The 25,820-nt window shown below is 48.0% G+C and overlaps 1 protein-coding gene and 1 pseudogene across 2 annotated transcripts in view; one reads left to right on the forward strand and one right to left on the reverse strand.

Moving 5' to 3' along the window:
• The window catches only part of TMEM132B (transmembrane protein 132B), a 245,511-nt gene that overhangs the window by 209,292 nt on the left and 10,399 nt on the right, over positions 1–25,820 (reverse strand). The window contains exon 1 of one of the 2 annotated variants that reach the window (XM_088482167.1): positions 6,969–7,014. The exons of the other annotated variant lie outside the window; for it this stretch is intronic. The gene's annotated coding sequence lies outside the window, so the exon portion shown is untranslated. Of the gene's footprint in view, positions 1–6,968; positions 7,015–25,820 lie in introns of those variants that run through there. 2 annotated transcript variants of the gene reach the window in all.
• Positions 113–15,690, forward strand: LOC148512130 (uncharacterized; annotated as a pseudogene).

Genomic DNA, 25,820 nt, shown 5'->3' on the forward strand with positions numbered 1-25,820 from the left:
TAGGAGGTACTACAGTACTATCAGAGCTAAATGAAGGAGGGGGTCTTTCCATAGGTGTGTGCAGATGCCGGCACAGGAGGTGCCGCTTTGGTACTCCCCCCTCCGCCGGGTCATGGACAATCTCGTCCATCCTTCCCAACGGGACATAGACTACTCACCTGGACGGCCAGTTGAGTCCAGGTGAGAAATGTATGTCCCGGAGGGAGGGGGGACGGGGTAGTCCATGATCCAGCAGAGGGGAAAATGCCGAAGAGGCACCCCCCGGTACCTGCGCACGCCTATGGGTGTTTCCCTCATATGTACCAGGCACCTTGCTCTGTGACATAAACAGGACCCCAGAGGGGTGCTATCACAGCTGCCCCTCATTAAGCCAACAGCATCTTAATGGAGCCTGGATCTTAGCTCCACAGCAGGACCGCACCTTCACTTTGCTCCTGGCAAGATAATGATGTTGCAGTACTGCATGTCCAAACAGCCCAGCTGAGGTAAGGAAAGGAGAGAAAGGTAAGTCACCTTTATTTTGCAGGGCAGCTGGGGGAGCACAGTAGAGAACTTGGATAGGTGGATGTGGTTGAAATAAAAGGCAAATCTTGTAAGAACTAGCACAGTAAGGACAGGGTCATAATGGGTAAAACATATGGAGGAGGGTCAGTAAAGAGCTTATAGATGGGGGATGAAGCACACAACAAGAAACATACAGGGGGCATGATCAGGGCAGGTGCAAGGTTTCTGGACACCCTAGGCATTTCTTCAGCCTTGCCCCCCCCCTCAGATAGCTAAACAAGCTCTTATACAGTGCCCCCAGCAGTGGTCCCCTCTATGACGTGCCCCCAGTAGTGGCCCCCTAGCAAGTGCTCCCAGTAGTGGTCCCCCTATGCAGTGCCCCTTATATAATGCCCCCAGTAGTAGTCCCACCTACGCAGTGCCCTTTATATAGTGCCCCAGGTAGTGGTCCCCCTATGCAGTGCCCCTTACATAATGTCCCCAGTAGTAGTCCCCCCCGTGCAGTGCCCCTTATCTAGTGCCCCCAGTAGTAGCCTTCCCCCAGCAGTGCCCCCAGTAGTAGCCTCCGCCCAGTAGTAGCCTCCCCCTGCAGTGCTTAGTAGCTTCCCCCAGCAATGCCCCAGTAGTAATTGTGCCCCCAGTAGTAGCCTCCATCCAGCAATGCCCCCAGTAGTAATCGTGGCCCCAGTAGTAGCCTCCCCCCAGCAGTCCCCCCAGTAGTAGCCCCCCCCAGCAGTAGCCTCCCCCCAGCAGTGCCCAGAGTAGTAGCCACCCCCCAGACAGACACATACGTTAAAAAACTAAAAACTCCACTTACCTTGATCCCCGCTCCGGCATCCGCTCCTCTGTCCCCTGGGCTCCGGCAGTCCGCACCGGAGCCCGGGCGACGTAATGCCGTCTCTCCCATCACCCACTGCAGGAGCCGGAAAATGGAGCTCATGAGTGAGCTCTAGCCCGGCTCCGGCAGTGGGCGCAGCAGCCAACGAGAGTCTGTCTGACTCTCATCGGCTGCTAAAACAAACACCTAGCTGCCGACGCAGGCGGCTGTGTGTTTGTTCCTATTAGTGTAGTGCAGACTGCACTTATATGCGGTCCACACTACCCCCCTGCAGGGTCGGCGCTCTTAGGCAGCTGCCTAAGTTTGCCTAGTCGTAGCGCTGGCCCTGGGCATAAGTATATACAGTATATCATACTTGCCAACTTTTTTGAACTTCCATGAGAAGTACAGAGAGGAGTTGCAGCTGGCCACTGAGGGAACCAACCCCTTTGTGTCATTAAGCCCCACCCAGTTGTATAATAATGCTGCAAATCAAGGGTCTGTGACACACTAGTGTGCCGCGGGCGGTTGTTCAGTGTGCTGCACTGCCGTCGGAGGCGGCAGTCAGATCCGCTGATCAGTATTGCAGTCAGTGAGGCCCGGGCAGTGCTGCCGCTGAGCTCTCCTGGGTAGCTCAGGCACGCCCGGGCCATGACCTCTATAGATGCGGCGGCGTGACATCAGAGGTCACGCCCACCCGCTCACTTAGCCAGTCATCCCACCTGCTCAACCAGCCTGCCCGCCCGCTTGTTCCACCAGCCGGCCGCCCGCACTCTGCTCACAAGCCGGCCCACCCGCTTACTTAGCCAGTCATCCCGCCCGCTCAACCAGCCTGCCTGGCCGCTCCACCAGCCATCCCGTCCGCCTGCCCGCACTCTGCTGTGCGAAAAGCTCTGCACTGTCAGCCGATGATGTACAGGTAGATGCTAAAAAATGTGTATTTATTCTTAAATAAATATACAAGGGGCTAATATGGGAGCTAGTGTGACTTTGTTTTTGGGGGGAGCAATGTGTTTTTATTTTTTCTGTAGGGGCCAGCCAATGGTGTGGGGGTTTTTTTGTGTGGTGAGCAATGTGGTTTATAATTATTCTGTGTGGCCTGGCAATGTTTTTTTTATTTGTGGTCCCAATGTACCGTATATACTCGAGTATAAGTCGACCCGAATATAAGCAGAGATACCTAATTTTACCACAAAAAACTGGGAAAACTTATTGACTTGGAGTATAAGCCTAGGGTGGGAAATGCAGCAGCTACTGCTAGTAATCCCCCCCCTGGTACTGCCCCCAGTAGTAATCCCCCCTGGTAGTGCCCCCAGTAGTAATCCCCCCCTGGTAGTGCCCCCAGTAGTAATATCCCCCCCTGGCAGTGCCCCCAGTAGTAATATCCCCCCTGGTAGTGCCCCCAGTAGTAATATCCCCCCCTGGTAGTGCCCCCAGTAGTAATATCTCCCCTGGTAGTGCCCCCAGTAGTAATATCCCCCCGGTAGTGCCCCCAGTAGTAATATCCCCCCCTGGTAGTGCCCCCAGTAGTAATATCTCCCCTGGTAGTGCCCCCAGTAGTAATATCCCCCCGGTAGTGCCCCCAGTAGTAATATCCCTCCCTGGTAGTGCCCCCAGTAGTAATATCCCTCCCTGGTAGTGCCCCCAGTAGTAATATCCCTCCCTGGTAGTGCCCCCAGTAGTAATATCCCTCCCTGGTAGTGCCCCCAGTAGTAATATCCCCCCTGGTAGTGCCCCCACTGGTAATCCCCCCCTGGTAGTGCCCCCACTAGTAATCCCCCCCAGGTACTGCCCCCAGTAGTAGCCCCCCCCAGTAGAGAGAGACGTAATAATAAAAAAAAACCACTTACCTGAAACCCCGCTCCTGGTCTCGCTCCTCCGGCCGCTTTGCATTATGGGAGAGGTCATGACATCATGACGTCTCTCCCATTACCCACTGCGGGAGCCGGAAGATGGCTCCTGCAGTGGGAGCAGCAGCAGCCGATGAGAGTCTGACAGACTCTCATCGGCTGCTAATTACAACAAACACACAGCTGCCATTGCCGTCGGCTGTGTGTTTGGCACTGTGTAGTGCTGACCGAACTCTGGGCCCGATTCAGAGCCGGACGCAATTAGCGCTCGCTCGTCCAGAAAATAGGGGTGGCTATTCAAATGAACCGTTCGCTCTTTGCGGTCTGTTCACGCCTCTAGGTCTGAACGAGCAAACCAAACTTGCGGTCGTTTTTTGGAAAACTACGCCCCCTGGCCGCTCGCATCCTACGTCATGTCCGCTATTTATTAGATTAATCGAGTACATCGACCAGCGTATGAACTGCTCGCTATTCTTGTGGCTGGTTTTTGCTACCACAATTTTGCGAGCAGTTCTGGCTATAAAATAACCCAGTGACGTGGTCAATGACGCTGCTGTTTTAATTATGCACACCCATAAAACGCCCGTTTTGACCTTTAAGCACGCCTGCGTTCTGATCTCCACTCCCCGTTTTCAAGCACCTTCCCCAGTTACCACCCACATACGCCTCTTTCTGTCACTCAAATTATCAGGCATTCGCTATTTTGCGAGCACATGAATTTCGACCACACTGACTGGTTCGCGCATGCGTATAACGATCCGTACGCATGCGCAGTTGGGCAAACATCACTCAGAGCAAACGAGCGTCCGCTTACTCAGAGACACAGTCTGCACCGCGGCCCACTGGTCCTGGAGCATCACTTGATTATAAGCCGAGGGGGGGCTTTTTCAGCACAAAAAATGTGCTGAAAAACTCGGCTTATACTCGAGTATATACGGTATGTGTTTTATTCCTGTGGGGGACAATTTATGTGTTTTATTTCTCTGGGGCCAATGTGTGTGCATTTTATTCCTGCGGAGGCCAATGTAGTGTGTTTTTATATGTGGGAGCCAACATGTATGTGTTTTCATTAGTCACGCATGCCGCATCACCGGACGGTGGGCTTTGGCAATTTTAAAATCTTGAGCAGTGTGCCTCAAGTTGAAAAAGGTTGAAAATCGCTGGTCTAAGAAGAGAGGGCAAATCAAAAATTACATGATTCTCATTGAATTGCATCATATTGACCCCTGCCACGGATCTGCAATTCCTAGCATTACACTAGGAAGTTGGTGGGATGCAGGAAATCTTATTACCAGTTATTTATATAGTGCACACATATTCCGCAGTGCATTACAAAGAATATTTGGCCATTCACCTCAGTCCCTGCTCCAGTGGAGCTTACAATCTATGTTCCCTAACAAATGTACACGCACATAATTACACACTAAGGATAATTTTTTTGTCAGGCGCCAATTAATCTAGCAGTATATTTTTGGATTGGATTGGGAGGAAACCGGAGTACCTCTGGAGGAAACCTACACAAGCACGAGGCAAATATACAAATTCTACATAGTTAGGGCCGTGGTGGGAATCAAAGCAAAGACCTCAGTGCTGTGAGGCAGTAATGCTAACCATTACACCATCCGTGCTGCCCCACGGATGGTGTAATAGTTAGCATTTCTGCCTCCCAGCATTGAGGAAGTAATGCTAACCATTTTGCTGGCATGCAGTGGCGTCACAAGGGAGGTGCGAGCCGCGCCAGGGTGTCACCCACCAAAGTGCCGACTCCTCCTCAGTGCTGAGTGACAGGAGCCTGGTGCAGCACTGTATCATTATGTGCAGCACTCGGCTCCTGAAAAAGTGAGGGAGCCAGCACTGCACACAAACTGGTCTTCGGGTGCAGTCAGCATCTCCGGGTCCCCCGGAATGACTAAATCGGAGGTTCAGGCCCCCTACCCACGAGGCCACACCCCTACCTCAAGGCCACGTCCCCTTTTGCCGGCACGCTATTCCAGCTCTCCGTCAGGACGGGCTCTTATCGGAGCCCATTTTCAGGCAAAAGTACATTGTTAAATTTGCATGAAATCAGAATCAGAAAAGATTAAGGGCCTGATTCAGACCCACTCGCAAGCGGCTGTCCGCTCACAAGTGGGTCGATGTTGTGCACTGCGCATGCGCACGACGGCGGGAGCTCCGTCGTGCGCATGCGCCAGACGCGATGAGCGAAGGACTTTCCTTCGCTCGTTGGGTCTGATCAAAGGGGGCGTGCTGTCGATGTTGATTGACAGCACGCCCCCTTTGGTGGGCGTGCCGGGGGCGTGCCACCCTGACGGGGGCGTTCCCAAGGGAACGCCTACCGTCAGAAGCCGGCCCACTGACTGGTAGAGCCAAAATCACTCCGGGCCTTGCGGTTGAAAAACTCAACCGCAGGCTCCGGCTCGCAGTGGCGATGGTCGCGATGGTCAAGACCATCGCGGCCATCAACCTGCACGCTCGTACAGGCTGAGGGTGGTGACCCACAGCTATACGAGCGTCCAGGAGGACGCTCCATAATTATGGAGGACGGCCCTCATTCAGAGCGTGCGCTCTGCTCAGAGCGTACGGCTCTGAATGAGGGCCTAAGGTTCTAGTGCCAAGTCCAATGTAAAGTAGAAAGAGCCAAAAAGCTGTAACAACTTGAGAAAGGGCTATTTCTGCCTGAACTGGTTTGGTTTATTTCTACACCAAGTGACTGAGTGTGCCATTGAAATGGTATTTATATTTATGTGTACTGGCCTGCATGTTAACAGACCAAATTGAAGGGCACCTGCATTGGGATGTAGTTATGATCCTGGTGGTCGGGCACTCAGAATGTCAGCGCCGGAATCCCAGCACCAGTATCCTGACCCATGACAACCCGACGGTAAGTATTGGGGTTAGGGGGAGGGTTAGGGTTAGGCACTAGGGAGAGGGTTAGGTTTAGGCTGCAGGGGGGGAAGGTTAGGTTTAGGCTGCGTGGATGGAGGGTTAGGTTTAGGGGTAAAGGTAGGGTTAGGATTAGCCTACTTGCCGGGAGGTGTTGGCATTGTAACCCAGTCGGGATGTCGTCTTCGGGATTCTGTGCACCGGGATCCTGAGTGCCGGTATCCGGTACCCAATCCCTTGCCTTGTGTTTGTGTATATATTATGTACACACACATATTATACATATATAGCGAATATGTCTTTTCAAACCAGTATTTCGCCTAGGGCCCCATGCAGTCTTAATCCGGCTCTGTCTTATACACCAATGAACGCAAATATCAATATTTCAGCTAATATTAGATGTAAAACAAGACATGCTTGGTTGATAATATAAATAAATAGTGTAAACCGTAACAACATTAAAAAAAAACCTCAAAAAACAGTTGGCTCTGTATTTATCGGCTACTCACATGTGTTTAGATTTCTGCTGTTATTCAGAATCATGAGACCTGCCTGCAGCAACCTCCACCTGCAAATGCCGTCACTTTTTATTATATTTGTGTTTATTTTGCTACTTGATCTGTACCAATAAAATAATGAAAGCAGGGGGTTGCTATATGGGGCAGGATTATGTGAGGTGCACAATAAATAATTTAGGGTGTGCTCATTGTCATGGACATCATCTTCTTGAGCTGCAGTGCAGCCCTGCCTGGTGAGGTGTGTCAGTAACAGTAGTGCAACAGCAACACTGTTTATTATTATATAAAGGAGCAGTATTTTATATGTTTAGCCATCGAAGACTTTTGTTTCTTGTTTTAACAGCCTTGTAGCATGTTAGCAGAATAATTAAAAGAAAAATATGTTGGCATACTCACTTTTTTCTAATGTAAAGTGAAGAGCTTGAAATTCTAATATTGTCTTTCATCAGTTGGAAATTACAAGAGCGTAACAAACGGTTGAGCTCTGAAATCAAATTAAAACTGTTGTAATGCAAAAGCGGCCAATATATACAAGAAATGCGCTCGGTGCTTTTTTGCCACTTACTAATCAGAATGTTAAACATAATAGCCATTCTTTTCTTGAGGCAGTTAATTTTGTTATGAATGCTCTTATCAGTGCATATTAAGAATACAATACACGACTTTCATACGCAGAACTAAATGCAATTACTGCGATTACTGCAATCAGTATATGTTCACTGTAGCTATTATGTCTTGTCTTAGAACTTTATAACCAGTTTAAAGCATATAGACATTTCTAGGCGGATTTCGGGGATATATTGTTAAATATAAACCAGGAAATTAGGTGTTCACACTTATGATTCTGAAATCAGGAGCAGGTTATAAACATAAATATTTTCTTATGTAAGAGATAGCTTAATACAGCCGTTGTGCACCACTGTTGCAGTGAGTCACAATACAGTACATTAGGAAGGTTGATGTATTAAGGGAAGTAGACACTATACTGAATCATCAATTTGGCTTCAATGCATCTATGGGGCGGACAGATGTGGAGTGTAGAAAACACCCCAACAGAACATCATTCTGATTGCTGCAGTGTATCGGTCTGGTCTGGTTGGTTCTAGGTACTCAGAAACCCCCCTGCATGTCACAGTGATTAGTATACTAGCTGTTGTCCCTAGCGATGCCTGGGATTTTTCTTTTCTCTCTCTCTTTCCTCCTCTCTCTTCAGTGCTCCCCCCTCTTTTTCTCCTCCTCTCTCTCCCTCTCTTACTCCATCCCTCTCTTTCCCATCAATCCCTCCTCTGTCTATTTCCTTCTCCCTCGGACACTCTTCCCCATCTTTCTCTTTCCTTTTACTGTTTTTTCTTTCTATCACGTTACTGTCTCTCTCTGACCTCCTCTCTCTTCACACTTTTTTGTCTTATTTCCCCTCTCATTCAACAACATTCATTTCCAGTTATTTTTAATAAATTTTGATCAACTCACATCACCTTTAATCATGAGATCAGAATTTTAGATCAGAATTTCCAAACTTGGAGAGAAGAGCCGGGTTGGAAATCGGTTCGACTCTGAACCCCAAAGTTCAGGTGTGTTCTGTTTTCAGCAAAATCGAGCCGCTCATCTGTAGTGTTTAGGTGTGCTGAGATTCTCTAATAAGAGCCCAGAGCATGCTCCTCTGATCTCTGTCATTCAGTCTTCCTTGAGCACATCTCACCATCAAACCTCCATACAGTATAGTAATGATGTCATTACAGTGTCATCAAAAGGGAAAATGCATTTCTCCTTCATCCACTAGGGGACACTGGAGTCTCAGTACAGTGGGGTATAGATGTGGGTTAACTGGGAGCTGGCACTTTAATAAATTTGAATAGTAGCTAGCTCCTCCCCCTCTATACCCCCCTTATAGGTCAGTCTAACTTTTATGCCAAGGGAGCTGCTCACATACAAGAGCTCTCTGCTAAAAATCAGTGGATCCTCGATCAGCATGAGGATCAGACAGGCAGCTCACTGTACCTGCCTGTCTGCTTCGTTGGAGCTGCAGAGAGACCTCATCGCCGCTGCTTGAAGAGCGCGCTGGGGTCTTCAGCTACAGAGACCACTGTCTCTGAGGGGTAGCCAGATGTGCTGCACGCGGCATTCGTCGTGCTCCCCCATTAGCAAGCCCGCCGCCGGAACCATTTGGCAGCAGAAAGGTTAGTGACTCCTGGCCCTCTGAGTAGCAGGGTGACCAGGAGAAAATGACAGGCGGGCATTAAAACAGAAGCAGCAAGAATGGAGGGGATGGAGCCTAACACACAGTTCAGCTTCTGCCTCCCAGCAGCCCAAGAGCTTCCACAAGGAGTCTGGTGGCCATTTTACAAACACAGGCTGCTGACTCATGCAGAGAACAGACATGTCTGCCCAGATTATGCATGCACAGTGGGGATAGACTTGTGAAGATCAGGTTGAACTGTGTTTACACGGTGATTACAGCATTATATTGTGTTTATAGCAGCATTTTATTGTGTTAATAGCACTGGTCTCTGAAGCAGAGCTGTTTGGGCGGGGTTGATAGCATAATCTCCCTCTATGCCCCTATCTCTTCTTCAGTCTCTCTGCATGTGTGTTTGTCTGTATCACTTTTCTCTGTGTCTGTGTACAGTGAAGTGGTAGAATGGCTTTCAAGTGGTCTAAGGCTGCACAAAAAACTTTCTCTTGTAAGCATTGTGCAGAGAAGTTTACACAGGGACTATCATCCAGTTCCATGTTGTGTGAGAAGTGTGTTTCAGAAACACAGACTGCAGCATCCCCACCCCCACAAAAATCATGGACTGATCAAATTACATCAGTCATGTCTCAAATGTCTGCAGAGCTAGAAGCTTCTCGCTGGGAGAGAGAGATTGAAAGATCTCAGAGGTCTGCCTTCTCTAAATCAGACTGGGCATGGTCTTTAGCCAGGTCTGTAGAAGGGCTCACAAGGGTTATGTCAGCCCAGGTTCCTCCCGTGGCATCATCCTCTAATGTCCCTGCTAGGAGACTAATACCGAATCCCCTTATGTGGGATGATCCGGAAGAGGACAACATGCCTGATACAGAGGGAGGGGAGGTACAGGACCCTATAGAGTGGAGCCTGTATCTCAGGGTGTAGAGGCGCTGATTGCAGGGATATGCCAGGTGTTACATGTTGAGGCGGGGATCCTGTAGAGGTTAGGCCATCTATCTTTAATAAAAAGCAAAGACTGGCAGCCTCCTTTCCAGTGTCTGAGGAAATGGACAAGATCCTTACTTCAGCATGGAAACACCCTGATAAAAGGTTTCAGATTTCAAGGTAGCTTTTATCATACTATCCCTTTCCTGCAAAAAGCAGGCATTTATGCGAAACACCTCCTTCAGTGTCACGTCTGTCAAAAAAGACAGTGCTCCCTGTTCCTGGGGCAGTGTCTTTAAGGGAGCCTTCTGACAGGAAGTTAGAAACTACCTTGAAGTTAGTGTACACTGTAGCATTGCAGAGTCTGCTGCTTTTCTTGGAGAAGCTTCTAAGGATATTTGTAGTCTTTCCTCTAGATCCTCGGTCTGTGGCTGCGACAATGGCAGGCGGATGCAGAATCCAAGAGAGCCGTGGAAGCGATTCCATTCACAGGAGAAGCTCTTTTTGGAATGGAACTGGATAAGTGGATATCTCAAGCCACAGGTGGTAAGTCCACTTATCTCCCATCTGCTGCTCCTCCCCCCAGCCTGTTGCTGGACAATCCTTTCGGTCCTTTCGTATTCCAGGAAGATTCAGGGGCCATGGCAGTGGCGCTCCCGCTATCTCCCGGTGTCCCAGAGGCAGGGGTAGAGCCACTGCATCCTCCTCCCAGCAGGATAAGGCTTCAGTTAAGCCTCCGGCATGATGTGCTCCCTTCTCTCCTGGGGGACCCCAGGGTGGGAGCTCGCCTTTGCAACTTCAAGGAAGTTTGCATGAAGTCTTGACAGAACGCGTGGGTCTGGAACATCATTATTCAGGGGTTGAAGCTGGATTTTCAGATCCAACCTCCTCCTCGTTTTTTCACAACCGCTTCTCCGGACAAACGGGTTGTTATACAGGAGGCAATACAAAAGCTACTGTCTTCTCGAGCAATAGTGCATGTCCCTATCCACCAGCAGGGTTTTTATTCCAGCTTGTTTGTGGTTCCCAAGCCAGACGGCTCGGTGAGACCCTTTCTGAACTTGAAAGTCCGCAAATAAGGATTGAGATGTTTCAAGTTCAAGATGGAGTCCCTGCAATCTGTCATTGCAGGTCTAGAGAGGGGCGAGTTTCTTGTATCCTTAGACATAAAGGATGCTTATCTTCACATTCCCATTTGGCCTCTTCATCAGACATTCCTTCGGTTCCCAGTGCGGGCCTCTCATTTTCAATTCCAGGCCTTACCTTTCAGTCTTTTATCAGCACCAAGAGTGTTCACGAAGGTCATGGCAGTAATGATGGCCCTTCTTTCGGATACAAGGGTTTACTATCATCCCTTACTTGGATGACCTACTCCTCAAGGCTCCGTCAGTCTCTCAATTACTGCAGGACATCCGGGTAACACAGAGTCTGCTGTTGCAACACGGATGGATACTGAATTACCAAAAATCTCATCTGCAGCCTACACAGCGTCTGCCTTTCCTAGGGATGATTTTGGACACAGTGGAGCAGAATATATTTCTTCTGCAGGATAAAGCCACCTCCATCCAACACATGGTGCGATTGATACTGCGTCATCGCAGGGTGTCAGTGCACCAGTGTATTCGCCTTCTGATGGTTGTGTATTTCAAGTCCATCCAATACAGGAGGTTACAAACCCATCCATTCCAACTGGACCTCCTCTCTGCAGTCAGGGTCCCACCTCTTCCTTCACCAGCGAGTTCAACTGTCACCCAGGATTCGGACATCTCTCCTTTGGTGGCTGAATTCCTCTCACCTATTGGCAGGCAAGAGGTTTGCACTGTGGGAATGGATTCTCCTCACCACTGATGCCAGTCTGAGAGGATGGGGGGCAGTGACTCAGGGAAGCCACTTTCAGGGCCGCTGGACTCAGCTGGAGGCAGTACTGCCCATAAACATTCTGGAGCTAAGGGCCGTGTTATATGCTCTTTAGGTGGCACATCCTCTGTTGAAGGGCCAGGCCATCAGAGTGCAATCCGACAATGCCATGGCTGTGGCATACATCAAAAAACAGGGCGGTACCAAGAGTTGGTCCGCCATGAGGGAGGCAAGCCGCATTCTTCTCTGGGCAAAGGAATGTGCGGTAATGATATCAGCAAATTTCATACCAGGGGTAGAAAATTGGGAGGCCGATTACCTCAGTCGACAGGACATGCATCCGGGAGAGTGGATACTCAATCCGCAGATCTTCCAACAACTGATTCAGCATTGGGGTCTCTCTCAGGTAGATCTTATGGCGTTGAGACTGAACCATCAACTGCCAGGTTACCGATCCAGGACAAGAGATCTACAGGCAGTGGCGGTGGATGCTCTAACAGCTTCTTGGCGGTTTCAGTTTGTCTACCTGTTTCCACCACTCCCACTCCTTCCTCGTCTGCTGCAAAGAATCAAACGAAAAAGGGTAAAGGTTCTGTTGGTGGCTCCAGACTGGCCCAGACGGGCGTGGTATTCCCACCTATGTCTTCTACTGATAGACAACCTGTGGCCTCTTCCTCTGCAAGAAAATCTACTGCAACAGGGTCCATTTATTTATCAGGACTTAAAGCGGTTTAATTTGATGACGTGGCTGTTGAAGGGGCTATCTTAAGAAAGAAGGGTATCCCTTCCAGGGTGATTCTTACTATGCAAAGAACTAGAAAGGAAATTACCTCTAATCACTATCATCACATATGGAAGGCATATGTCGTTTGGTGTGAACGCACGGGTTCGCCACCGTCAGAATTCAACTTAGCCCAGCTGCTTCTTTTTCTACAGGCTGGTTTAGCAGCAGGTCTTCGTCTGGGATCTTTAAAAGTTCAAGTATCGGCTTTGTCGATTTTCTTTCAAAAGCGACTAGCATTATTACCGGATGTCCAGACTTTTCTACAAGGGGTTGTCAGATTACAACCTCCCTGTGTACCTACTATGGCCCCATGGGATTTGGATTTGGTCCTCTCTTTCTCCAATCTTCCCTATTTGAACGTTTACAAACAGTGGAATTAAAATTTTTATCATGGAAAGTGGTTCTCCAGTTATTTTATTTATTTTATTTATTAACAGTTTCTTATATAGCGCAGCATATTCCGTTGCGCTTTACAATTGGAAACATTGATAGAAAAACAGGGTAATAACAGACAGACATAGAGGTAAGAGGGCCCTGCTTGCAAGCTTACAATCTATAGGGAAACAGGCATTGATACACAAGGATAGGTGCTATATATATTGCAATTTGGTCTGGCCAGAATGCAGAGTTTCTTGGTGGGCTGCATGATCCAGTCACATAGGAATGTCGGCAAAATGTCAGGAGTATGTGAAAGAAAGACAATATGTGAGGTTATGTATGTGAGAGGGGATGTGATAAGACATGGAAGCTATGAAGGTTATGTGGTCGGTTCTGGAATCTGATAAGCTTGTCTGAAGAGGTGAGTTTTCAGGGAACGCTTGAAGGATTGAAGAGTAGAGGTAAGTCTTATTGTGTGTGGTAAGGCATTCCATAGAGTGGGTGCAGCCCGAAGAAAGTCCTGTAACCGTAAATGAGAGCAAGTAATGCGTGGGGATGAGAGACGCAGTTCTTGTGCTGAGCGGAGAGGTCGGGTTGGGAGATATTTTGAGATGAGTGAAGAGATGTATGTTGGTGTAATTCGGTTAATGGCCTTATGTGTAAGTAACAGTATTTTGTATTGAATACGGTAGAAAACTGGCAACCAATGGAGGGACTGACAGAGCGGGGCAGCAGATGATGAACGTTTGGCAAGGAAGATAAGCCTCGCAGCTGCATTCATAATGGATTGTAATGGCGATAGCCTGTTTTTGGGAAGACCAGTAAGGAGACTATTGCAATAGTCAATGCGGGAAATAATGAGTGCATGGATTAGAGTTTTTGCAGTGTCTTGTGTGAGATATGGTCGAATTTTGTATATGTTTTTTAGATGTATGTAACATGATTTTGAGACAGATTGAATGTGGGGAACAAAGGACAATTCAGAATCAAGGATGACACCAAGGCAGCGAGCTTGTGGGGTGGGGTGGATTGTTGAGTTATCAACAGTTATAAAGAGATCAGATTGGTAACGGTTATTGGCCGGTGGAAATATAATTAATTCTGTTTTAGAAATATTAAGTTTCAGGTAGCGAGATGACATCCAAGATGAAATGGCAGAAATACATTCAGTGACACGGACCAATACAGATGGTGATAAATCTGGAGAGGATAGGTAGATTTGAGTATCATCCGCATACAGATGGTACTGAAATCCAAAAGAGCGGATTAGTTTGCCAAGAGAGGTGGTATAGATTGAGAATAGCAAAGGACCTAAGACAGAGCCTTGCGGTACTCCAACTGATAGAGGTAGCGAAGAGGAGGCAGAATCAGAAAAACGAACAGAAAAAGAGCGATCAGATAGGTAGGAAGAGAACCAAGAAAGGGCTGTGTCCTTAAGACCTAGGGATTGTAATGTTTGTACGAGAAGAGAGTGGTCAACAGTGTCAAAAGCAGCAGAGAGATCTAGAAGAATTAGAAGTGAGTAATGGCCTTTAGCCTTGGCAGTGACCAAATCATTTACTACCTTAGTCAGTGCTGTCTCTGTGGAGTGCTGGGAACGGAAGCCAGACTGAAGTGGGTCCAATAAGTTGTGGGTGTTAAGAAAGTGTGTGAGGCGGGTGTAGACAAGTCTCTCCAGTAGCTTGGAGGGGCATGGGAGCTGGGAGATAGGACGGTAATTAGAGAGAGTGTTAGGGTCAGAATTTTGTTTTTTCAGAATGGGAGTAATCACTGCATGCTTGAACAGTGATGGAAAGATGCCAGTAGAAAGAGAGAGATTACAGATTTTAGTTAGGGTTGGGATGAGCACAGGAGACAGAGCTTTACTAATTTGTGAGGGTATAGGATCTAGAGGAGAGGTAATAGAGTAGGAGGATGAGAAGAGTGTAGATACTTCATCTTCATTTGTGGGGTCAAATGAAGAGAATGTGCCAGAGGGTTCAGGTAGGGAATTGAGTAGGTCACTAGCTGAGGAAGAGAATAACATTTCATTTCGGATATTATCAATCTTGTCCTTGAAATAGGAAGCAAGATCTTGTGCACAGATAGTAGCAGGTGGCTTGGGTGAGGGAGGGGTAAGAAGCAGTTTAAATGTATTAAAAAGTCGGCGCTCACCTCTGCTAGTGGTGCTTTCTTGTCATCCGCCTCACCTCATTTTTCATGAGGCTAGGGCTGAGCTATGCTAAGGTAGTGTCGGCATTTCACATCAACCAACCGATCACAGTTCCGGTGTTTTAAGAGGATTCTTCGGCTTCCAGATCCCTAGATTTTGTCCGGGCTCTTCGGATTTATGTTGATAGGACAGCATCCCTCCGGAAGTCGGATACGCTGTTTGTTCGATATGATATAGCGCAGCCAGGCTGGCCGGCTTCTAAGGCTTCTATTTCTAGATGGATTCATCTGACAATCAGACAAGCCTTTCTGGCTGCATCAAAGCAACCACCTATCTCAATCACAGCGAATTCTATGCGCTCGATGGGTCCTTCGTGGGCAGCTGCCCGCGGGGTTTCCTTGACCCAGCTTTGTCGAGCGGCCACTTGGTCGGGCCGGCATAGTTTTACAAAGTTTTACCGTTTTGACAAGGTTGCGGCTTCTGCTTCACAGTATGGCCATGCTGTTTTGCAGGGTTCTCAGCGCTCTCCCACCCGGGATGTGAGCTCTGGGACATCCCCACTGTACTGAGACTCCAGTGTCCCCTAGTGGATGAAGGAGAAAACAGAATTTTGGTACTTACCGTCATCTCCCTTTCTCTGATTCCACAGGGGACACTGAGCGCCCATCCAGCGCAGTTCCACCTGCAGTTGTTATTGTTCTGCCAGGTTTGGACAGTCAGTTTTTTCTTCAAGGCCTGCTTGATTTGTTTGCATATTTGCTTGTTGTTTATGTATGTTCTAGCTTCTCTTCTCTGTTATTATATTTTCAGCTCTCCTCGAATACAGTTTATTTAGACTGATCGGTAGGGGGGTATATAGGGGGAGGAGCTAGCTACTATTCAAATTTATTAAAGTGCCAGCTCCCGGTTAACCCACACCTATACCCCACTGTACTGAGCATCCAGTGTCCCCTGTGGAATCGGAGAAAGGGATTTAACGGTAAGTACCAAAATACTGTTTTCACAAGCCCATGCCACATGCAAGTTAGGCCACTTGTTTTCCCAACCGTCTTCATTAAATAAACACCAGTGACAATTTAGATTGCTACCATCTACCATATGGTAAATGCAACACATTGCAAATCAAATATAATGTAATTATTAAATAACAACTGATGTGATATTCCACCACCTCAAAAGATAAAACAGATAACTAACATAAAACCTCTAGCACAGACCAAGCACTAGAATTGAGGGGTTGGGTATGAAATCCCGGCGGCTGATGCCGACGCCGGACGCCCATCATACCAAAATCCCGATGAGGCAGGTATGTATACTAACCCTACCCTTCCCCCCCCTAACTCTACCTTACGGGTGCCTAACCCTAACACTCCCAGTGTGGTGCCTAACCCTAAGCCCCCCTGGGGTGCCTAAACCTAACCCCACCTTCCCGCACCATAAACCTAACCCAGGGGGTTGTCTAACCCTAACCTCCCCCCCCGGTGGTGCCTAACTCTAACCCCCCTTCCCCTAGCCTAACCCTAACCCTCCCCGGGGGGTGCCTAACCCTAAGTCCCCCCCGGGGTGCCTAAACCTAACCCTCCCCCCGGGCGGCTAACGCTAACCCTGTCCCCGCTTACCTTTGTTCGAGAAGCCTAGGCGGAAAGTCAGTGCAATGTAATAGGCGAAAAAGTTTCGCCTATGAATAGCAGGCGGAAAAAAGTGCAGAATTGGGGTTTTGGGGTGCAACGTTGCGGGAACCCCCGTGCAGCCTTCAGACAGTCCCCCAAAGGTAAACTACATAAAAAAATAAAAAAAAACACTTAAGAACACTCCAAAAACTCACTTTCATTTTGGGGTGAAAAAAAAAATGTTGGTGGACAAAGTTAAAAACTAGTGAACTAGACTATAGGGGGGTTCCCAAGTATGCCCCAGGTGTTTTTTTCATTGCAGGTGCTTGCGGAAGGTGGATTTTTTATGATTTTTTCAACTTTAGCAACATTAAAATATGCTGTCCCCCATTTTCAAGTGCCCCAAATTTGCTGGGATAAGTTATTTTCTGCAAAAAAACCTCCTGAATACTATTCTTCACCACTTATACAAAAATGCTATTTAGCAGTTATTGAGCCCGTTTAAAAACACCAAATATCTTCAGCAAGCCAAATTGGGGGTAACCATAGCTAACCCCCATGTCAGAGCATCTTTTGGGGGGTGTCAAGCTGATTTCCCCAAATCTGACAGGACTTTCCACTTGTTTAAGTTTCGCCGAGTCCCGTTTTAGTGCACTTTCAAATTGAATACGGGGTTACGCGGGCACGCGGTGATACTTTTCCGCATGCAAAACAGGCGAAGTAGGCGAAAAGTCCGGGAGGCGGAAAAGTATCGCGGGCCCGCTTAAATTGAATACGGCTCTAAGTCGGGATGTCAACGCCAGGATTCCATCAGCTGACTTCCCGTGCATCGGTATTCTAACTATGGCCCTGATTCAGAGCCACTCGCTATTTGCGGTCGTTCGTTCTAAAACAAGGGGTGGCTATTCAAATGAACCGTTCGCTAATTGCGGTCTGTTCACGCCTCTAAGTCTGAACAAGCGAGAAAAACTTGCGGTTGTAATTTTGAAAAATACGCCCCCTTGCCGCTCGCACCATACGTCATGTCCGCTATTTATTAGATTAATCGAGTACATCGAACAGCGTATGAACTGCTCGCTATTCTTGTGGCTGGTTTTTTCAACCGCTATTTTGCGAGCAGATCTGGGTAAAAAAAAAACAAGTGACGTGGTCAATGACGCTGCTGTATTAATTATGCACTCCCTTAAAACGCCTGTTTTGACCTTTAAGTACGCCTGCGTTCGAATTCCACACCCCCGTTTTCAAGCACCTTCCCCTGTTACCACCCACATACGCCTCCTTCTGTCACTCAAAATAGCAGGCATTCGCTATATAGCGAACAAACGATTTTCGGCCGCACTGACTGGTTCGCTCATGCGTATTAAAATCCGTATGCATGCGCAGATGTGCGAACATCGGTCAGAACGAATGAGCGGCCGCTTACGAGCGGCTCTGAATCAGGGCCTATATCCCGAATTGAGAATGTCATTATGTCAGTAGGATTATTTTGAAACATTCCTCTAAAATATCTACGCACAACCTGAGTCCCAATGGCTGCATGTGACCCTCGCCCTCATTATATGCGGCCGTATGGTGGAAGTCCTAGACTTGGCCGCTACCCTGGTGTTTATTTTTTATTTTCTACATGGCAAATGTGTTGCTATATGGGATGGCAACACCCCTGGTGGTGACGCATCCTGCTTTGCACACACTTCTATCTCCATAGGGACTAGGGGTGTGCACCGGCCACTTTTCGTGTTTTGGTTTTGGATCTGGATCTTTCTTCGTGTTTTGGATCTGGATTGGTTTTGCCAAAACCACCCTTCCGTGTTTTGGGTTCTGGGTTTTGTGTTTTGGATCTGTATTTTTTTGAAAAAAAGCATAAAAACAGCTAAAATCACAGAATTTGTAGGTTTTTCTGCTCCTATGCTATTATTAACCTCAATAACCTTAATTTCCACTCATTTCCAGTCTATTCTGAACACCTCACACCTCACAATAGTGTTTTTATGTCCAAAAGGTTGCACCGAGGTAGCTGGATGACTATGCTAAGCGACACGAGTGGGCGGCACAAACACGTGACCCATCTAGGAGTGACACTGCAGTGGCAGGCAGGATGGCAGTTAGAAAAACTAGGCCCCAAACTGTACATAATGCAAAGAAAAAAAGAGGTGCAAGATGGAATTGTCCTTGGGCCCTCCCACCCACCCTTATGTTGTATAAACAGGACATGCACACTTTAACAAATCAATCATTTCAGCGCCAGGGTCTGCCACACAACTGTGGCTGAAATGATTGGTTCGTTTGGGCCCCCACAAAACAAGCTGGCAATTAATGTGTCCCTGCACAAACTGGCTCTACGGAGGCAAGATGTCATCCTCATCCTCCTCATCCACCGATTCCTCACCCTCTTCAGTGTGTACATCCTCATCCTCACAAAGTATTAACTCGTCCCCACTTGAATCCACCACCACAGGTCCCTCTGTACCTTCTGGAGGCTGGTCTCCCTGGAAGAGCTGATAATTCATTTTGATGAACATCATCTTCTCCACATTCTGTGGAAGCAACCTCCTACGCCTTTCGCTGACAAGGTTCCCGGCTGCACTAAACACTCTTTCGGAGTACACACTGGAGGGGGGGCAACTCAGGTAAAATAGAGCCAGTTTGTACAGGGGCCTCCAAATTGCCTCTTTTTCCTGCCAGTACAGGTATGGACTGTCTGACATGCCTACTTGGATGCTGTCACCGATGTAATCCTCCACCATTCTGTCAATGGTGACAGTATCATATGCAGTGACAGTAGACATGTCAGAAATTGTTGCCAGGTCCTTCAGTCCGGACCAGATGTCCAAACTTGGTCCTGCCTGCCCTGCATCACCGCCAGCGGGTTGCTTAGGATACCTAAGTTTTTTCCTGGCAGCCCCAGTTGCGGGAGAAAATGAAGAAGGAGCCGTTGACGTGTCACGTTCCGCTTCAGCTGACAGTGTGTTCACCAGCAGGTCTTTGCACCTCTGCAGGCTTGTGTCGGCCGGAAAGAGAGACACCACATAGGCTTTAAACCTAGGATCGAGCACGGTGGCCAAAATGTAGTGGTCTGATTTCAACAGATTGACCACCCTGGAATCCTGGCAAAGCGAATGAAGGGCTTCATCCACAAGTCCCACATGCCGAGCGGAATCGCTCCGTCTTAGCTCCTCCTTCACTTTCTCCAGCTGCTTCTGCAAAAGCCTGATGAGGGGAATGACCTGACTCAAGCTGGCAGTGTCTGAACTGACTTCACGTGTGGCAAGTTCGAAGGGCTGAAGAACCTTGCACAACACGGAAATCATTCTCCACTGCGCTTGAGTCAGGTGCATACCCCCTCCTTTGCCTATGTCATAGGTGGATGTATAGGCTTGTATGGCCTTTTGCTGCTCCTCCATCCTCTGAAGCATATAGAGGGTTGAGTTCCACCGCGTCACAACCTCTTGCTTCAGGTGATGGCGGGGCAGGTTCAAGAGTGTTTGCTGGCGCTCCAGTCTTCGGCACGCAGTCGCTGAATGGCGAAAGTGGCCAGAAATTTTTCGGGCCACCCAAAGCGTCTCCTGCACGCCCCTGTCGCTTTTCAGAAAATTCTGCACCACCAAGTTTATTGTGTGAGCAAAACATGGGACGTGCTGGAATTTGCCCAGATGTAATGCCCGCACAATATTGGTGGCATTGTCAGATATCACAAATCCCCAGGAGAGTCTAAGTGGGGTAAGCCACTGGGCGATGATTTCCCTCAGTTTCTCTAAGAGGTTGTCGGCGGTGTGCCTCTTACTGAAACCGGTGATACACAGCGTAGCCTGCCTTGTAACGAGCTGGCGTTTCTGAGATGCTGCTACTGGTGACGCTGCTGCTGTTGCTGCGTAAGGTGATACATCTACCCAGTGGGCTGTCACAGTCATATAGTCCTTAGTCTGCCCTGTTCCACTTGTCCACATGTCCGTGGTTAAGTGGACATTGTGTACAACGGCATTTTTCAGGACACTGAGGACACTTTTTCTGACGTTTCTGTACAGTCTCGGTATCGCCTGCCTAGTGAAGTGGAATCTAGACGGGATTTGGAACCGGGGACACACTACCTCCATCAATTGTCTAAATCCCACTGCACTAATGGCGGATACCGGACGCACGTCTAACACCAACATAGCAGTCAAGGCCTCAGTTATACGTTTTGCTTCAGGATGACTGCTGTCGTACTTCATCCTCCTCGCTAAGGACTGTTGGAGGGTCAATTGTTTAGTAAAAGTAGTGGTGTTCCTACTTCCTCTCTGGGATGATGAACGACTCCCAGCAGCAGCAGCAACAGCAGCAGCGGCAGCAGTAGGCGTAGCAATGCAGGATCCTCCGGAGGAATCCCGGATAGGAGAGTCAGTCATGCCAGTGATATGGCCTGCAGGACTACTTCCGATCCTGACTAAGGAGGAAATTGACGAGGAGGGAGTTGACGGTGTGGTTTGCAGGCGCTTGGATACAACAGGACAACGGGATTTAGGTGTCCCTGGACTGCTTACGGTCTGAGCCAAAGTTTCTGAACTTGACAGTAACTTTTTATGAACGCGCTGCAGGTGCCGTATAAGGGAGGATGTTCCTAGGTGGTTGACGTCCCTACCCCTACTTATTTCACCTTTACATATGGTACATATGGCAAGACAGTTGTTGTCCGGATTTGGATAGAAATATTGCCAGACCAAAGAGGTGGAATGTTTGGTCTTCTGCCCAGGCATGACCGTGATGGGCTTTTTCATCCCACGGACAACAACTGTCTCCCCCGGAGCCTGATTTAAACAAACCACATCACCATCAGAATCCTCCTCGCCAACTTCCTCCTCAGCGCCAGCTACACCAGTATCCTCATCCTGTTGTACTTCAACAGTGACATCTTCAATTTGCATATCAGCAAGTGGACTGTGGGTGCTCCTTTCAGCACTTGCAGGGGGCATGCAAATGGTGGAAAGAGCCACCTCTTCCCGTCCAGTGCTGGGAAGGTCAGGCATCGCAACCACCACCACACTTGGACTCTCTTTGGGGATTTGTGATATCTTCTTAGAAAGCACAGTTCTTCGCTGTGCTTTTGCCAGCTTAACTCTTTTGATTTTTTTAGTGGGAGGAGTGCTTCCATCGTCATGTGAAGCTGAACCACTAGTCATGAACATACTAGGGATCGACCTTAGCCGTTCCTTGCCACTCCGTGTCGTAAATGGCATATTGGCAAGTTTACGTTTCTCTTCAGCTGATTTAAATGTCTTTTTCAAGGTCATTTTCCTGAACTTTGCCATTTGGGATTGTATGTGCCCTCTACTATGACATTGGGCATCGGCCTTGGCAGACGACGTTGATGGCATGTTATCGTCTATGTCATGACTAGTGGCAGCAGCTTCAGCACTAGGAGGAAGTGGTTCTTGATCTTTCTCTATTTTATTTTTATCGGAGAAAGTTTGGTCCTCCATTTATGTTATATCGATTTGATATATACGTGCGGCTAAACACAGAAAATAAATTTTTTTTTGGTTCGGACTGGAGTGTACTTTGTGGGTTACAGCACCCTTTAACGGTCAAGCCAGCCGGCCCTTTACTTATGACACAGGCGCACTCTTGGCACTACTTTGTTGATGCACGTGCGGCTACTGCGCACACAATTCACAAACACAGAAAATAATTTTTTTTTGGTTTGGACTGGAGTGTACTTTCGGGGGTTACAGCACCCTTTAACGGTCAAGCCAGCCGGCCCTTTACTTATGACACAGGCGCACGCTTGGCACTACTTTGTTGATGCACGTGCGGCTACTGCGCACACAATTCACAAACACAGAAAATAATTTTTTTTTTGGTTTGGACTGGAGTGTACTTTCGGGGGTTACAGCACCCTTAACGGTCAAGCCAGCCGGCCCTTTACTTATGACACAGGCGCACGCTTGGCACTACTTTGTTGATGCACGTGCGGCTACTGCGCACACAATTCACAAACACAGAAAATAATTTTTTTTTTGGTTTGGACTGGAGTGTACTTTCGGGGGTTACAGCACCCTTAACGGTCAAGCCAGCCGGCCCTTTACTTATGACACAGGCGCACGCTTGACACTACTTTGTTGATGCACGTGCGGCTACTGCGCACACAATTCACAAACACAGAAAATAATTTTTTTTTTGGTTTGGACTGGAGTGTACTTTCAGGGGTTACAGCACCCTTTAACGGTCAAGCCAGCCGGCCCTTTACTTATGACACAGGCGCACGCTTGGCACTACTTTGTTGATGCACGTGCGGCTACTGCGCACACAATTCACAAACACAGAAAATAATTTTTTTTTGGTTTGGACTGGAGTGTACTTTCGGGGGTTACAGCACCCTTTAACGGTCAAGCCAGCCGGCCCTTTACTTATGACACAGGCGCACTCTTGGCACTACTTTGTTGATGCACGTGCGGCTACTGCGCACACAATTCACAAACACAGAAAATAATTTTTTTTTAGGTTTGGACTGGAGTGTACTTTCGGGGGTTACAGCACCCTTAACGGTCAAGCCAGCCGGCCCTTTACTTATGACACAGGCGCACGCTTGGCACTACTTTGTTGATGCACGTGCGGCTACTGCGCACACAATTCACAAACACAGAAAATAATTTTTTTTTGGTTTGGACTGGAGTGTACTTTCGGGGGTTACAGCACCCTTTAACGGTCAAGCCAGCCGGCCCTTTACTTATGACACAGGCGCACGCTTGGCACTACTTTGTTGATGCACGTGCGGCTACTGCGCACACAATTCACAAACACAGAAAATAATTTTTTTTTAGGTTTGGACTGGAGTGTACTTTCGGGGGTTACAGCACCCTTAACGGTCAAGCCAGCCGGCCCTTTACTTATGACACAGGCGCACGCTTGGCACTACTTTGTTGATGCACGTGCGGCTACTGCGCACACAATTCACAAACACAGAAAATAATTTTTTTTTGGTTTGGACTGGAGTGTACTTTCAGGGGTTACAGCACCCTTTAACGGTCAAGCCAGCCGGCCCTTTACTTATGACACAGGCGCACGCTTGGCACTACTTTGTTGATGCACGTGCGACTACTGCGCACACAATTCACAAACACAGAAAATAATTTTTTTTTTGGTTTGGACTGGAGTGTACTTTCGGGGGTTACAGCACCCTTAACGGTCAAGCCAGCCGGCCCTTTACTTATGACACAGGCGCACGCTTGGCACTACTTTGTTGATGCACGTGCGGCTACTGCGCACACAATTCACAAACACAGAAAATATATTATTTTTTTAGCACTTGGGGGGAGCACCCCTGATGGACAGAGCACCCCCTGGACAACACTACAGCACCCCTTTAGGACTGGGACACTGCACAGGACTTTGGAGTGGACACAGCCCCTATGGAGAACTGACTGCACAACACAGTCCAGCCAGCCCCTATGGACTTTGAAGTAGTGGACACAGCCCCTATTAACAACAGCAGCACAGCACAACACAGCCAGCCCCTATGGACTTTGAAGTAGTGGACAACAGCAGCACTACACTACACTACACTACACAGCACTAACTCCCACCCTCCCTCTTCACTGTCCACAGCCGAGTGAGAAAATGGCGCCGACGCGGGTACCTTATATAGGATCCAAAACCCGCGAGACTCGGAAGGCGGGATGATGACGTTTTGCCTCGATGTCAGATCCGAGTCAGGCGGGAAAAGTCGAGCCTGACTCAGATCGGACTCGGATCGGGGGGGCTCGGGGGGGTTCGGATTTCAGAAATCCGAACCCGCTCACCCCTAATAGGGACCTTTTTTAACAATGCTGCAAGGCTTTTTCTACAAGTAAATTGCATGCATTTTATATGTTTAAGCAAGGAAATGTTATTGCGGCCCCTTCACTGAGTGCAATCTCTCAATGAGAGTCTCGGACTAGAAAAGGTTGTGCGTCCCTGCTCTAAAAAATTACAGTGTAATAATATAGTGAACCAATGTGAAGCTCATTCAACTAAGCAGCATATAATGTATAAATATATTCAATATAATGAGAAATCTAAAGTGACAACCACAGTCTGTTTATTCTCATTGATTTAAAAAAGTACCAATATATTATTGGTGAGAACCAGAACTTTAGTTCATAGAAAAAAAACAAAAAAACACAGCATACAGTAGCTCCATGTCTGTTGTTTTGTATGGTAGATATATAGATAGTTTTCAAGGTCTGTTCGATACACACTGAAACCGTCTCATTATACTGTAAGTTCTCTAGATCTTTATGTATTTCCCAGTATCTGTAATATTCATTCCATATGTATAACAAAATACACTGCACCAATGTCAGGATGTATTGTTATTATGTACTCAGGGTCTGATTCAGACTCGCAAGCGGGTCGATGTTGGCCCAGTGCGCATGTGCACGACGGGCCCGGCTCCGTCGTGTGCATGGGCGAGACGCGGATATCGACAGCCAAGCCGTCACTATGGGTCTCATACCAAAGGGAGTGTGCTGTCGATGGTGAGTGACAGCACGCCCCCTTTGGTGGGTGTGCCGGGGGCGTGGCTGCCCAGACGGAGGCGTTCCTATGGGAACGCCTACCGTCTGGGGCCGGCCCCACTGACATCACAAGTGATGTCAGTGGGAGTGCCTTCGGCTCTGATAGAGCCGAAAGCACTCCAGGGCTTGCGGCAACAAGACCTTACCACAAGGGTCTCGTCGCAAGCCCGATGGTCGCGATGGTCTTGACCATCGCAACCATCTTTTGGGCCGCTCGCTATAGCTGTGGGTAGAGAAGGACGGCCCTGATTCAGAGCGAGCGCTCTGTCAGAGCGTCTGGCTTTTAATCAGGGCCTCAGTCAGCAGTGCCAAGAGAAGAGGTACAAAATGCGATTTATATCGCTATTATGTAACATCTACAATAGAAAATACCGATTTGGCCACCCCCCCTATGCATGGCCATGTTCCCTTGCAATATCTCATGATGGTCACATCTGTATTTCTAAGCAGCAGCACAGTACTTCATTTCAATTTGCAATCCCTAGTTTTTGCTGCAGCAAAGTTTGTACAAACTAAAGTACAACTTAAAAAAAAACAGTATTGATGTATAGTATGCAATACAACTCAGCAATAGTGTAGTGTGCAGTATGCACATATTATTGCCAAATGTAAATACTGTATTATGATATTTTTATACCTGAAACAAATATTAGAACAAATATTAGAACAAAATGACATTGTATACTATTTATATATTTGAATGTTATGTGGATTGCAGAGCTGTTTTTATCAGTCTTTCTATCTAGATGGTAGCATAAGCTACCGTGGCGGCCATCTTTCTGGTGTTCTGTGCATGCGCAGTAGAGTCCGGGCACACTCTAGTGCCC

The sequence above is a fragment of the Taudactylus pleione genome, unplaced genomic scaffold (genome assembly GCF_031769625.1).
Source record: "Taudactylus pleione unplaced genomic scaffold, aTauple2 ptg000282l, whole genome shotgun sequence".
Classification (NCBI taxonomy): domain Eukaryota; kingdom Metazoa; phylum Chordata; class Amphibia; order Anura; family Myobatrachidae; genus Taudactylus; species Taudactylus pleione.